At 39.8% G+C, this 15,734-nt stretch overlaps 1 protein-coding gene across 4 annotated transcripts in view; it reads left to right on the forward strand.

Moving 5' to 3' along the window:
- The first annotated feature begins 606 nt into the window (after positions 1-606).
- LOC114249208 (transcription factor GATA-4) overlaps positions 607-15,734 on the forward strand; it is a 63,046-nt gene continuing 47,918 nt past the window's right edge. For all 4 annotated transcript variants that reach the window (XM_089733063.1, XM_028182685.2, XM_089733064.1 and 1 more), the window contains exon 1: positions 607-733. The gene's annotated coding sequence lies outside the window, so the exon portion shown is untranslated. The remainder of the gene's footprint in view (positions 734-15,734) is intronic.

The following is a 15,734-nucleotide window of genomic DNA, read 5'->3' on the forward strand; positions in this document are numbered from 1 at the left end:
CGATTTGAAAAATTATTTTTCCATTAGAAGCCGACATTGTCCCTGATGAACATAGGCTACTTTTTTCAATTTTTTTTTTATTTTTTTTTTTTGTTTCATGTGTGTTTTAATGTTTCCGAAGCGAAGCGAGGGCGGGTCGCTAGTCCATTAATATTCTTAAAAAGTATTTGTTAATAAGGTATAAACAAACGTTGTCACTGAAAATAATAACATTATTAATTTAGTCGGTGTAATTGTAAGTGAATGTCGGAGTAGGTTCGTTCGGATATAGTTTCAATAACAAAGGCCGATCGATAGTAAATGTTCAATTAGCGTTAGTTCTGGCAGTTGTGGAGGCAATTAATTAGAGAGCGAGGAGCGAGTGCGGGGCGGCGATCGATTACCGGCCCGCTCCATAAAGAACCGTCGCCGCCGCCCGGGCCATTACCGCGGGGCCCCGGCGGCCCGCCCACCGCCCTGCACACGTGCCTCGACGCGCTTCCGTGAACTTCCTTCGGTTTACGAAAAAGAACTTTCTTTACCCTCAACCGGCCGATCAGAGGCGGGGCTGGGGGGGCGGAGTCCCGGGGCGGGGTCCCGACGGTGGAGGTTGCACCGTCGCTCGGTAGTGCTGCCGCGCGCGCCGCTACCAACGCACGTCTCTATCGCGAGATCGTTATCTCCTGACCAGTGATATCTGTGACTGTGACTCTGTGATAAACGTTCGTGATAACGACCGGCCAGTCTGTTTCAAGTAAGTTATCTATCTCGGTCATCTTGGATCGATGCATCTCATATCTCTTTCTCAGTTTCGTAATTCTCGGTAACACACTGGACGAGGCTAGATAAGATCCAGTTTTGTATCCGTTCATATCGGTGTCTCTGTACATCAACATAAAGATGATGTGCTTTAATAACGATGCGACTGGATTCTTAAGTGTTCTTTATCTCTCCATCGCGATTTAATCAAATTTATTCAATTTACTTATGCAGTCGTTGTCTCCAAATTTCAAATTCAGTACCATTTGGTCGCGGCTAAATGACGACATATGCATCGAAATTAACAAGTAGACGCCTAAGCATTTAGCTGGTGCTCTGGTTCTAAATAATTCGTGATTGTTAACGATTTTGTCTCAGTAAGTGCACTTGGGACCACCCGCACTCTTCGCAGTTAAAATATTGTGCAACAAAATGTTTGTTATTATCGTATCCTGTTCTATTACATCAGAGTACAATGAGATGTCGCGGTGCAGCGGTGTCGCGTAAGTACCTCGTGGTGTAGGCACGTTCCAGCGCAACTCACCGACCCATAGGTATAATCGATGACTCAAACTCAACTGTATTATCTACATTTAATTTTGTTACTATTTCTTATATTTAACATAAGCTAAGTAAGCTCTTTTGGTAAATATCTAAAAAATGACTACAACAAGAATAAGAAAAATTCTCTTTTTCCACGTACCTAATGAACGCAATAAAATGAATGTATGTATTTATAGACTTTGGCAGACTAGAGAAGAAGTGTGCTTTTAATTTGTAACGTAGCACGAGCACAGAATTGCGACCTGTTCGATCACCACCAATTGATAATTGAGCTTCTGTATTTATCTTAATATGGGATTAGATGCAGATGCAGTTATAATAATTAAATCTGTCTAAATAATATATAATACAAACGGAATCCACCTCAAACACATATTGACTAATATAAATTATTATTATAAAATGATCGGACTACCTGATAAATAAAATAAGACATAAATCTTTTCCCTACTCATGTCTAAGACTCGTGAAACTCTAAAAACATTGCAATCCTTGCATAGATTTAAATAAATAAACATTAATATTTACCTAATTCTAAATTAAAAATACTCAAATACGTCAATTGTAGAGTAGAGATGATTTGAGAGCAGTAAGTACCTAGTCGTGAAGAATAACATGAGTCTTTGGTTGCAATTGATATTTCACATTAGTTCAAATATGATTAAGGGCGCGCTGGATCCTCTGTCTTCCGTTCCCCCGTCGCGAACTAGCCGCGGCCTGCTTATAAAACACAAATTCTGTCGAAAAGACTACATTAGATAAATTGTATGAATATTGTTTGCTTAACACATGTATGAAAGTACAAATTTGAAAACAGAAGAAGTTAATTACGGAAGCAGATTTATTGAATTTCTTCGAAATGCCTTTCTCGGTTTTGAATCCACACACTCGGCCTGCGAGGCGTTGACCGCTACACGCACAACAGTCGTGTCTATTTCAGTCGCTGCTTTAATCAGAGATGTGGAGTCGATCAAAATTATTGTGACGTATATGCTTCCTCCTTCAACAACGTTTTTCTTTATTGCTTAGATGGGTGAATGAGCTCGCAGCCCACCTGATCTTAAGTGGTTACTGAAGCCCATAGACATCTACAACGTAGGTAAATGCGTCACCCACCTTGAGATTTAAGTTCTAAGGGTCTCAGTATAGTTACAACGGCCGCGCCACCCTTCAAACCGAAACGAAATGCTGCTTCACGGCAGAAATAGGCAGGGCGGTGGTAGGTACTTACCAGTGCGGACTCACGAAAGGTCCTACCATCAGTAAACTTCCAGCAAAAGGCCGTCGGTCAAGCCGAAAGAAATTTTTCCACGGACGATCAGCCAGCTTGCATCATTAATTATTACTTGAATAATAATCGCTAAGGCCTCCAGCGCGGCTAGTCGTTGGACTAAAATGAGGATGAGTAGCAGCACTCACGTTGTAATGTTTATTCGCTTCGGTAACCACTTCATACCGAGTGACCCACCTGCTGATCTAGAGCAACAGCAACTGAAGTTCTAACTTACATGATAACAATAAAGTGAAGTGTAAATTGTAAGTCTGTAACACGTTCAGAGCAGTCATGTAGTAGTTGAGGGCGCGACGACGCTGTAGGGTCGGTCTCGGCGGCGCCATGGAGCCCGGGCCATTGTCTTGCGTAGGTATTTACTTCTCGCTCGTGCTCGCTATGCACAGACAAAACACAAAAAGGACACGATAAGTAAAACAAAAGACATTCAAAGTGTAGTTTGGATATTCTATTGTCTTGCCTACTCTAACTAATGTAGAGATGTCTAAGCGGGATAGAGAATATTTTGCATTCCACTGCCAAATCGCTGAATTCTTGTTTGATGACACGATGTAGACAGAACATTATAAAAAATGTCGTTTGGTAATTTAAAAATTATGTTTTGAAATTAATTTGATTGTGTGGATCTGCTCATGTTGCTATCAGATACATGATAATGTTTGGAAGATACGGAGGCGGCCGGCGTCGCACACCTGCTACTTCTATCCGTCGTTGGGTGGGCTGCTGTGCTAATGCGTTTACTGGTGGTAGGACCTCTTGTGAGTCCGCACGGGTAGGTACCACCGCCCTGCCTATTTCTGCCGTGAAGCAGTAATGCGTTTCGGTTTGCAGGGTGGGGCAGCCGTTGTAATTATACTTCAGACCTTAGAACTTATATCTCAAGGTGGGTAGCGTATTTACGTCGTAGATGTCTATGGGCTCCAGTAACTACTTAACACCAGGTGGGCTGTGAGCTCGTCGACCCAAGTAAGAAATAAAAAATAGAGCATGTAGCTTTACTACAATATATATTTCATTAATTTTTATTGTAGCAATTGAATCTTCAAAATATAAATTATACAGTCACGGCAAACGTGACAACATAGAAATAATATGTTTTGTGCGGTACAGTCGCAGGTTCGAATGACTAGCCGGTCGCAGGCGCCGCGGACACGTCTCTATCACCTTCTAAACTCAAACGCAAAACAAGAACTTTTAGAAGCGGTGCGCGCTCACACATTATCTTGAACATGAGGTGAAGGAGTGAGCTCCATACTAGTGAGGAATATTCGTGACGTGACGTGACGTGTACAAACTCAGCGTGTGTCACTTCCAGTGGTCGATTAAATTCCCTTTAAATCAATAAAAACATCGGTAAGGCATTTGAGTACGGGGCCATAAAATGTACCTGGGTCGGAGCCGGAGCGATGCAATAAACGTGTCGTGTCGGCGCCGTGTCGCTTCCGTGTGGCGCAGCGCAGGTACCGCTACTTAACTCCGAACTGATTTAGTGTTCTTGTTTACTACACTAACGGCTCTGCTGGTCAACCCCGTCCCGCGAACAGTTTATTGAATAGTCCTCGCTGTGGGAAGAACAGGCAGTCCGGGAAACCGTCGCTGTCTGGCCCACGTAACTAACCATTCGGATGTAAAATATTAGTAGTAGGCACGTGCTCCGTCTCAAGCGGCAACCCTACGAATATGCGTCACATTCGGTTCTGTGAGCTAAGGAGCAGTATCGCCCAAGCAGTGTTCACATTTTCTTGTTTCTATTAGTATTCATTACTTACAGGAGTAGAATAAATAAAACCTAAAAAATATGACAAACCTGTCGATGGAAGTCCCGTCAGAATAGGTTTAGCTATTCAAGAAAAGATGTATCTGGACAAACAAACAGACAGATAGTCAACATCTTATATGATTAATGCTAAGATTTAGTTTACTATAGTATAAATAATATCTGTCAGATTACGTATGTATTAACTAAAACTTCTCAAGGAAACACTTCAGTTACACTAATCTGATGAGGCTATTTTTATCATTTTTGAAAGGCAACCTTGCAGAAAAGCCATTTGCTGTCTAATGTATATATTTATAAAGAACAAAATTGCAATAACGTCAGAAGCCATAGTAGAATGTAGATCCTAGCGGGGTGGTTTACCGGTCGACGTGGCAAGTTAGAAGGAAAAATCCTTATTAACCGAAATGCAAATGTATTAAAACTACGTAGGTCGATCATGGAACTGCGTATATCTGTGAAACGAGAACGTGAGAACAGCCTCGGGTAGGGCCGGGAGACGAGTGAGGACGTCTGTAGGGACGGCCCTTACTTGTGTTTGTGTTTGCATTAATAACTATGTCTTCTTGTTTGTCCGCTCTCCCGGTGTGTGTGCACTCCGCCGACGTGTAACTTATCATCATACTTTAATTAGTTAAAACTATTAAAGAATTGTAAAATAAAAAGCAATGACGCATCGTTTTCAATTAAAGGTTGATACGGACCGGGCCGCGCTCCGATCAAAGAGGCCGGTACACGCGCCTTAAGTGAACTAATCCCACCAAATATACATAGCCATAACGAATGCTTCACACTATAGCCTGCCTAAATAATTCCATATTACGTCCCGCTCGTTCGTATTGGAAATGTCGAGCGTGGGAACGGAACGGAGGACGGACTCGTAAAAATCATTAGATAATAGAATGAAATAAATAGTTTTATTGTCAAAAATGTTGCATCTAGTTTTAAAAGCACTTTAATAAGTAGTACATTTTAATTTTAAGACTTCTAGCCTATAGAGCTTATATGCATATATGTTTTTAATTGTTTTTATTGCCCTTGTAGGAAGACGAGCATACGGCCCACCTGATGGTGATTGGTTACCATCGCCCATGGACTTCAGCAATGCCAGGGACAGAGCCAGGTCGCTGCCTATCTATTATCCTATTAGCTAAATACTTATCATTATCCTAGCATGGATGCGTGGATGTGGCACAGTATAATTGGTGTTGAGTGGTTCAATACGCATTAGTGTCCACAACGTGTATGGCTTTTAATGGTGGTCAGTCAAACTAGGAGTTGCTATTGTTTCACAATCTGAATATGCACGGTGGTGGTAGTTATCTGCGCACGCTCACAGTAACAGTTTTAAGTCGTCGTGGCCTAAAGGATAAGACGTCCGGTGCATTCGTATCGAGCGATGCACCGGTGTTCGAATCCCGCAGGCGGGTACCAATTTTTCTAATGAAATACGTACTTAACAAATGTTCACGATTGACTTCCACGGTGAAGAAATAGCATCGTATAATAAAAATCAAACCCGCAAAATTATAATTTGCGTAATTACTGATGGTAGAACGTCCTGTGAGTTCGCACGGCTAGGTACCACCACTCGGCCTATCTCTGCCGTGAAGCAGTAATGCGTTTCGGTTTGAAGTGTGGGGCAGCCGTTGTAACTATACTGAGACCTTAAAACTTATATTTCAATACAAAAATAACTCTTACCACAATTTACTACGAAAATTGATTTAAAATATACACATACAGTACTTTCTATGGTTTGTGTATGTAGGTTTGTGTAAGTAATTAATTCGTTCGGTGGCGAGTGAAACGTATTCCAAAGAAAATAAATTTTAACTCGATTTCTTTATAAAGAAAAATGGATGGTAGGTAGTTATGACATTATTCAAATATCGACGAACGCCTTACTCATCGGCGGCGGCGCGGCGGCGCGGCGGCGCGGCGGCGGCCACGAGTCTGTAACGTGTTCGAAACTTCAGAAATATTATGACAATAAAAAGAGCAAGATTAAATCGTAAAAGTAATTTCAACCAATATTTTATATCTCTTTACATCCAAGTTCACACTCGTACCGGTCGTCAGGTTGATGACCTACAATTAGACGCGTTGATTACTGTGTTGGATACTATTGCTGCTCGAACTCACGAAGCTGTGCGTAAATATGATACGGAAACAAACATCAATTGTCCTGCCTTATAGTTACATTTAAAGTCAAACCTAATTTTTTCTCTCGAAAAAATTCCGAAACTGTTAGTCAACTAAACAATTTATGGCAAAAGCTACTCAAGATCGTTCCAACCCTAAAAAGAAAGGTTTTAGTGCAGTTTTTTCCTTTATCTGTCATCATGGGATTAAAAAATTGTGAAACTTACAAAAAATTGTAGACGGTTTGGGTTACGGGGGTGTGCGGGGTGAGAAGGGGTAGGGGCGAGGTGTGGCGAAGTTCGAAAATATTTCGCACTTAGTGTCCGGACCCTTTGAGTCGCGACGATGCAAAATATAATGTACACTCAGATTAAATTATTTGAGACTTGATTTTAATTTCGCAAAAGTAGATTATTTTGAGTGCAGACGGATGTTCCAATGGTTCCACCGTGTCTAGTGGCTCGGCGCGGCGCCTCGACTCGTCCGGTGGAACAGTTATGGTGACGTTTTGCCGACCTCGACTTCCTTCTAGTGTATTGACTATACTTGGCTTTACTCTTCTCACTTAATTATTATCTACTTTTTTCTTTTGTTGTTAGTTTTATAAACAGTTGTTCTAAAAGAAGTATATCTGAAACAAATCTATAAAAAATATACATTATGCATTACAACTGGATGTATAGATTTAAAATCTATACAACCAGCTGTAATGTAATGCTTAATATAAAATGCAGAAGAACTAGTTACATAATCTACATGAAGCTTTTAAAGCCTCCTGTAGACTAGTGGTGGAAGACTGGTGTAGTGTCGGTGCGGACCGCAGCTGTCGGCGACGAGAGGACATGCAACGTACTGCAGACTGCGCTGTAAATAAACTACACTATTACACCAATAACACTTACCGCTCCATTATACAGAAATATAAATGCTTATATTTTCATATTATTATGAGACGTGTACTTTAATTAGAAAAGTTTTCTTATTTAACAATCTAAGTGTTTGTGTCTTCTTCGTTTGACTTGCAGATTTATTTTGTCGTATTAAACCATGTAATTCAGAGTTATAATTTTACTATGACTAATTTATGTTCGCAAAGTGTCAAAATTTATTACTATACATTACTATAAGATTTATTGTTGCCATGACTGTTCTATCTTGGAATTTCTTTTGAATGAGTCAAATAGAAAATTAATGTTACGAATTAAATTTTTTATATAAATTATAAAAAAAACTAAAACTTACTAAAAGTGCCCTAAAAAGATTCGCAAATGACTCACAGATATAATAATATAAAGTATCAAAAACGTCAGTCGTCATTTACGAAAAAAAACCGTGGCGCCTGTGCGTTAGATACCAAGTTATTTATAGCGGGCTCAGTGTGCTGCGTCTCCCTCTGGCGTGTGGATAACTCATCCATCTGTCTCATGTTGACAAACAATTAGTCGGCCTCGCCTGTCACGGCTCAATAACAATGTTTAGGGAATAATGTATCAAGTTAAGAAGGACGCTTCGAAGGGTTTGCGCAAAACGATGGCTCGTGCGCGTCCCCTGCACCTATCATAACATTCCCTTACTGTTTTTGTAGACTTAAAAAAGTGGATTAGCTCAGACCTTTTAGTAGTTATGCTTTTTGTTGAATTAAATTAACTTAATGTCGTAACTGAATAAAACGGCTGGAACCCGTATTCTGTAGGCCGATTTGAGTTGATTTTATTTTGACTTTAGGCTAACGAGACATGACGCTGGATGGAATAGGGTCACTGTAGCTCACTGATATCATCAATACTAAGGACCATACTGCAGGCTACCGCTGATGGCTTTTTAAGCCTACCACTGTTGTCGCTACTGCTTGTAGATATGTATATTGAGTATTGGTGGCGACTTGTGCTAGAGCCAGACAGCTTAGTTATGGACATGGAAACGTTTCGAGGCCCCAAAAACAAGACATTGCGCCCGTTTCGAATGACACACCAGTTGTTTTTTACATTTTACCGAAAATAACTAAAACCTATGGTTAAGTCTTGGGAACTTCTAATACTAAAAATATAAAATTTTCACATCATAATGGTAGGTAGCTCCATAAAGGATAACTAAACAAAACCTATTCCCAAGACCACCCGCGCTCTTATAGTTTCTCATTAATCCTCACAAAGGACTAAAATTTTTGCTAAAATCATAACAAATTATTTCCAGGTATTAGACCAATGTGTTCCCACGGTTATTGAACAAAACCTTTAGTACAACAGACTTAAGAGCTATTGTTCTATTGTAATTGAAGTGGTATTTACTACCTGTTGTGGTGAGCTATCAGTGAGTTTCTAAGTACGTTATCAGTTCAAAGCATTCCTTAGTCTCGACTGTCAGGCGCGGGCGAGTGCTCCGCTCTGGTTTAGACGCGTCGACCAGCTCCCTTTCAGGTCCAGGTTCCTGTTGGTCCACTGGCGCTGAGTGAGGCCACCTACGAAAATTAGAGCTTTTTGTTTCTACTTTAAAACCTATTACCGGCAGCATGTAAAGTAAAAATAAATTTATGAATTAGTTCCAAAAAGGCTGAATTAAAAGTTTAAAAACCTTTTCAGTTTTAATGCTCAATTGTCGAATGATAGAAAGAATTCAGTTTCATGATGTCATCGTTCTTATGGTGCAAGCGTGCGAAAGAGATAGTGAGATAGTTCACTCACTCTTATAACGCCTGTATTTAAGTATTTTTTGTTGTTGTGTATAAAACAAAGTTCAATTCAACATCAAGAAAACTACAAAATTGTTAAAATTATGAATAACAACAATATTGTATTTAACGGCCCCCGCCGCGGCGCCGGTAGGGTAGCGGTAGAGTTGTGTGTCTTCTGATCATAAACAAGATTAAACCTATTGGTTAAGTAAACAACAGCATATATAATAGAAAATGTAATATGTGAAGGGCTTGCTTAAGGTTGCCGACTTGTATATGTGAAACAAAGTATCTTCTTCGTCGCTTTCTTCATTGCTGAAGGTCGTGTCCCTGAAACTTGACCGTTGCCTGTCTCGTGAGCTGTTTCCATCTCGTCCGGTCCTCAGCTGCTCGAATGGCGGTTGCGACTGGCAACCCAGTTAGAGCGGTTACTTGATCACACCAACGGCTAGGTAATCGGCCGCGGGGTCTCTTTCCTTCTACTTTGCCCGTCACAATCACTTTGTCCAAGTTATCTGACTGTCGGCGGGCAATATGACCGAAGTAGCTGAGGATCCTCTGGTAACAGATTGTTGAGAGCCTGATTCGGATGCGAAGCTGATCCAGGATATATTTATTTGTCCTCTTGGCCGTCCACGGAATTCGGAGCATTCGTCTCCAGCACCACATTTCAAATGCGTTTATTTTCTTGCGCTCGGATGCCTTAATTGTCCAGGACTCTGCCCCGTAGAGAAAGATTGAGAAAACTAAGGTTCGGACGAGTCTCATTTTCGTGACGTTAGAGACTTTGCGATTTTGCCATATTCGTTTGAGCTTGGTCATCGCTGTTTTGGCCATCTGCGTCCTCCTCCTTATCTCTCCCTCACTGCCTCCGCAGTCGGTCAGTAAGGACCCGAGGTATATGAACTCGCTGACGAATTCTAGATCTGATAGCTGTCCAGTTCTAGAGAGTTGACTGGTTCTGTCCACTATCATAACCTTTGTTTTGGACTTATTAACGGAGAGCCCCACTAAACTACTCTCATACTCCACTCTACGGAATAGGTCAGCAAGCTCCTTCTCAGATGACGCGAAATGCGTGGTATCGTCCGCATATCTCAGATTGCTAATTTTTATGCCACTGACTGAGATGCCCCCCTCCCACTCCTCTAAGGCTTTTCTCATTACATATTCTCCATACACATTGAAAAGAATAGGAAAAAGTATGCACCCCTGTCGCACACCTTTTTCCGGCTTAAAAGGTCCCGAGATGACGTCATTCACTCTAACCATAGACACAACATCCCGGTAAAGGCTAGCGATCAATGATACTAGATGTTGAGGTACGCCCATTTCCCGCAGAATTCTCCACAAACAGTCCCACCGAACACAATCAAAAGCTTTTGTGTAATCTATGAAACACAAGAGTATTGGCATGTTAAACTCCCGACTTTTCTCTATTATTTGCCTTACATTTACAATTTGTTCTCGTGTTCCTTGACCCTTCACAAAACCCGCCTGTTCATATAGTGAAGTATGAGACATACATAAAATAAACAATAGAGAGAGAATGTGATATCAGTTCTGAAGGCTGGTGAGGCTCGGCGCGCTTGTGTCGGAGGTCGACTCGATGGACCGCACTTTTATTACATTAGTTGTTGCAGTCGTCCTCTCACTTCCAGATATGTTACAAATAAAATTGATTTTACTTTTAAATAAACACTGAGCTACTCCTTGTTACGCTAAGTTATGGACGTTACGCTGTCACCTAAAAGGATAAGAGGCTCAGTGCATTCGTATGAAGCGACAGGGTGCTCCAATCCCGCAACCACAAATTTTTTAAGAGAAGACTTCTTTAGTCGCTTTGAGCACTTTGGTAGGGAAAAACCTCATGGGTCCGCGTCACCGATAGGCGTAACAGCAGTAGGTATATCTGTAGCACAGACAGTATGTGTATACTGACACTGTGCTGTATACAGTTGACATACATATTGAGCGTACATATACTATACATTGTTGTTCTTTAATTGTAGAATCACTGTGCACTCAATAGTGATAGAGTAGTTTTATAGAAATGAACTATTATTTTTAAGTTGAATAATTTATTATTTCTAATTTTAGTAGATACTATAATTCTAGGTTTACATTTCTATACTATGTCGATGAAGGAACAGCTTTCTGGAATATATAAATATATCGCGGGGTGAAAAGCTATTTGATTTAAGTGACATTTAGCTTAATACGCGACATTTATCTTTGTAATTAAAGGTGCGTTTTATTTGCTATTAACATCAACAGTTCGATGTTTTTAATTGAGCTTGAATTTATTTTACCCCATTCAAATTGCAGAAGTTTTTTTGTAAGGTATTTTTTCCAAACTTTAACCTTGGCAAGAATTTTTTTCAATTTTTTTTTATTTCTTTTATTTTCCTATGTCTGTATAGACATTAGGATCTCTGTAAAATAAATAAATAAAATATATAATTTCCCATTTTTGAGATAATCATCGTCCGCTGTGGCGAACATTGACAATTATGTTATAAAGGAGTCATAAATACACATGTCCGGTGTAGCGGCCAGTACTAAATATGCGTTAAATAAAAAGTTGAAGTATTTTGTGGACAGATATAATAAAAAAGTATTTAGTTATGACATTTACACATCTAATTTAGTACCGAAATTTAGAAAACAGTTTCTGGCATTTTTGCCAGTTACAAAACAAAGTCTGACATTGCATTTTAACGCAATGTCAGTAATGTGTATAAATACAAAATGTATAAATACAAACATTGGCGAAATCTAAAAGGAAACATCACAAACCTAAGAGATAGATATAAATACAAAAAAAAACATTTTTTCTGGCAAAATCTGCAACGTCTTTCATCCATAATTGACGGGAAATGACCTACATCATCATATTTTACAGGACTTGAAGGTCTTGCTGCGTAAGGTTTGTTTATTTTTGAGTGTTCTCTTTCATTCTTTTGGCACCTCGATTGGCCAAAAACAGGTTTTCATATACCTGATGTCTAAATACCTTTAGGGAAATTTTACTTCCAATCCCGCGCTGGACTCGATAAACAAGCCAAGCATTATTCAGGCAAATATCAACTATTTGTGCAAAAATACCTAAGTACTACCTTCTACTTTTGAAAGCTATTTTGTACAATGATATCAGCATGTCTGCAAGATCTACAACTCCCATAGGTATGCCTGTTATGTTGACGTACTTTGAGGACATTGCACGTCAACCTTTTTTCGCGAGTCCTTACAATATCTTTGAATTTTTTCGATGGGGTCACTAGCTACGCATGTGCTTATAAACGTAACAGCCTTATTAACGTTCCACCGAACAACAGGTAAGCGGTTATTATCGCATGTCGATTCTGAAAATGCACCTCTCTCCTTCTTCTACATTTCCTTTTCCTTACCTGCATCAATTTCTTGCAAATAAGTATAAATAAATATGTAAATTTAATAATTAGGTAAAATATTAGTAATCATCCCAATACATGTTAAGCCCGCAATAACTTTGGCAATGTTCGTTGTGGCGGAAAAATCAATCAAACACTAAATATTTATGAAATTGATTTTGTTCGCTGTGGCGGACAAACATTGTTTTTAGTAAAAAAAGTCACCAAAACCATACAAAATTACAAGATCTATAAGTGATTCAATAAATTACAATATTACAAAGTTATTTCAGTAAACAAACGTGCACATTTATTAGTAAAACCTTTATAAAAAATTATAAATACTTTGAGTAAAACTAATGGCTTGTGCTTTGTCGACATTTTGTCTCAAAATCACAGATACAAGATCACTAAATAATAATTTTTTTTTTTTACCATAATAGAAATATATTTTAAAGTTTTTGTTAGATATTTAAGCCGTATAGAAGTTTTCATAGACCCACCAGATTTTATTTATTTGATTGTTCGTTGTAGCGGACTGAGCCAAATTAATGGGTTAAGTGGCTCTCCTGTAAAGTTGTATAAATGTCACTTAAACCAAATAGCCTTCCATCCCTCGATATAATAACAATAGAAACAAACTTCAATAAGAAAATAATCATAATAGAAAGGGGCAACTGAAGACGAGTCACAGAACATACCTAGTCAGGTCATAAATTCTGTCACATGTTTAATGTAAAATAATTGAAACAAGTTTATTCATTATGTAAACCATTCATATACCAAAATGAACTTAACAAAACATAGATTCTTATGACACTAAATTTTATTCAAAATGACCTCCGTAATTTTGAATACAGGCCTTCAATCTGCGCGGCCAGTCGTCTATCGCAGCACGAACGAGGTCCATGTCAATATCGGCGGTTGCCTTAATCAAGGATGTCTTGAGTGACTCCAAATTGGGATATGAGGCTTTGAGCACGCCTTTTCCTCCAAGTGTTGCCATATCTTGTAATCTAACGGATTCAAATCTGGACTGGAGGAGGGCCAGTCTTCGTGCCGGATGAAGTCGATTTCACGCGCCGCCAGCCAGTCTTGGGTGCTCTTCGCTCTATGAGCTGGCGCCGAATCTTGTTGGAATACCCAGTGCCTGTTATTGAACATGGTATGAGAAACAGGTTCCACAAGGTTCGTCAGGACTGTATTTTGATACACAACTGCATTCGTTTTTACACCTTTCTCACAAAAATGTACCTCTGTTAAGCCCCAATAAGAAACTCCCAACCATACCATGAGCGAGGATGGAAAATGACCTTGTTGGACACGCGGAATACGGTTGCTCGCTTCTTCACTACTGTGTGCGTACACCTTATCATTTTGTTTGTTGTAGCTCTCTTCTACGGTAAAAATTTTTTCATCTGAAAAAAGAATTTCCCGATATTTTTTTCCCGCGTACCGCTTCAAAAAAGCGCGGCGTCTCTTCAGTCTCAGGTCCATTAGACGAGCATTCAAACGATGTCCTGTTTTTCTTCGATATGCCCGAAGCCCTAAGTCTTCATTTAACACCCTTTTCACCGTGGTTCTGCTTAACCCCATCTGAAGGGCCAACAGTTTCTGCTTACGTTTGGGATTTCTTTGAATTCGCGCCTTCACAGCTTTTATCACTGCTGGAGTCCTAACAGACCGAGGGCGACCACTTCTTGACCTGTCATCTACACTAGAGTCTTCATTGTATCGTTTGATGGTACGATAAACGAATCTTTTGGTTATATTCAAATTTTTCAGTATGTTAAAAATTTGAATTGGCACGTAACCGCAACGATGCAACGCAATAACTGCAACACGGTCTTCTTTAAGCGTCCACTCCATATTTAAAAATTAGTAAAATTCTAAAAGTATACATTTTTATTTTCATGAACAATTCGAAATTCGAATTCAATAAACTTTTTTGTGGCCAGCATTCTAAAAGAAAAGTTTTTACTGTGTGACAATACTTATGACCTGACTAGGTATAATAATTAAGGGTTATGTGTGTGTGTGTGTGTGTTGTGTCGACACATTGGCAGACAGGTTTGCACACATCGGGTGCTACCAAAAATATCACATTATTCTATAATATACTGTTAAGTGCAGCAAGCTACCTGAAGAAAGTCAGATGTAGACCTCGTGTGTTAAGACGGGCGGCGACATGCACATTGTCCAGTGACCACACGAGGTCCGGCGCCGTGCATTACTCTGATGCACGTGTACCAACTGTGGCCCCGGTGATGGGGTACTGCCCCTAATCTGCTTTATTATCTCTGAATACCTACCTAGCTTTTAATGGCAGCAATGGCATTTCCAAGTCCCACCTAAGCCTTCATTACCGGGATACACTAACTCGTTAGTCGGCGCAAAGCTGAGCGCGATTACATCTGACACAATCAACCCTGTCAGTGTCACGGTTGGCCGCGCTAGGCGCAGCCTGTTGTGCAATTGATTGACAGTGTTAATGTCACAAAGATTGCGTGCTAACATTCTACCTACAACACTAGTTGAGTAACTGACAACGAAGCTGCCACATTATGCTCGTACAACTGTTCCTCGAATATCGTCTTCACTTTATTAAATGTCCGTTTATGTGTTCACATATGTTTTATTTATGTGTTAATAATTAACATAACGCGAGCCACTCCGGTCCGCTAGACCAATAATGGCTCCAATAACTACCGTACACTTATGTATACAGTATACTAGGTGTGTCTTTATGTAAATGTTTATAGAGACACGCGCGTCTCCTCAGTGAGTGGGTCAGACAATAATAAACCCGTAGGTTTATAGAAAAGTCACACATTTCAATAAATTTAACTTAGTGACGAGGTCACGCGTTGATGTCTTTTCAAGGGTCGCAGTCAGTAAAAACTATAGCGAGCTTTAGTAATTTAATAAAGCCTCCATTTTGTCTTAGAACGAACACCTGTATTAAATATTATAGGTATATCGGTTTTGTGTTTCTTCCAGCCGTGAGCACTCGTGACTACACTTTATCACAAATCTCATTTTTAGCCTAATAAGTTTTCGATAGGTACGAGTAATCGTGGTAATAGAGTGCTGCAGAGCGGTTCTACTCGATCCCGGTCGGAAAAAGCGCCCGTGTTAAAGATCTTCGGTGTCCGC

The sequence above is a fragment of the Bombyx mandarina genome, chromosome 15, assembly GCF_030267445.1.
Source record: "Bombyx mandarina strain Sakado chromosome 15, ASM3026744v2".
Classification (NCBI taxonomy): Eukaryota; Metazoa; Arthropoda; class Insecta; order Lepidoptera; family Bombycidae; genus Bombyx; species Bombyx mandarina.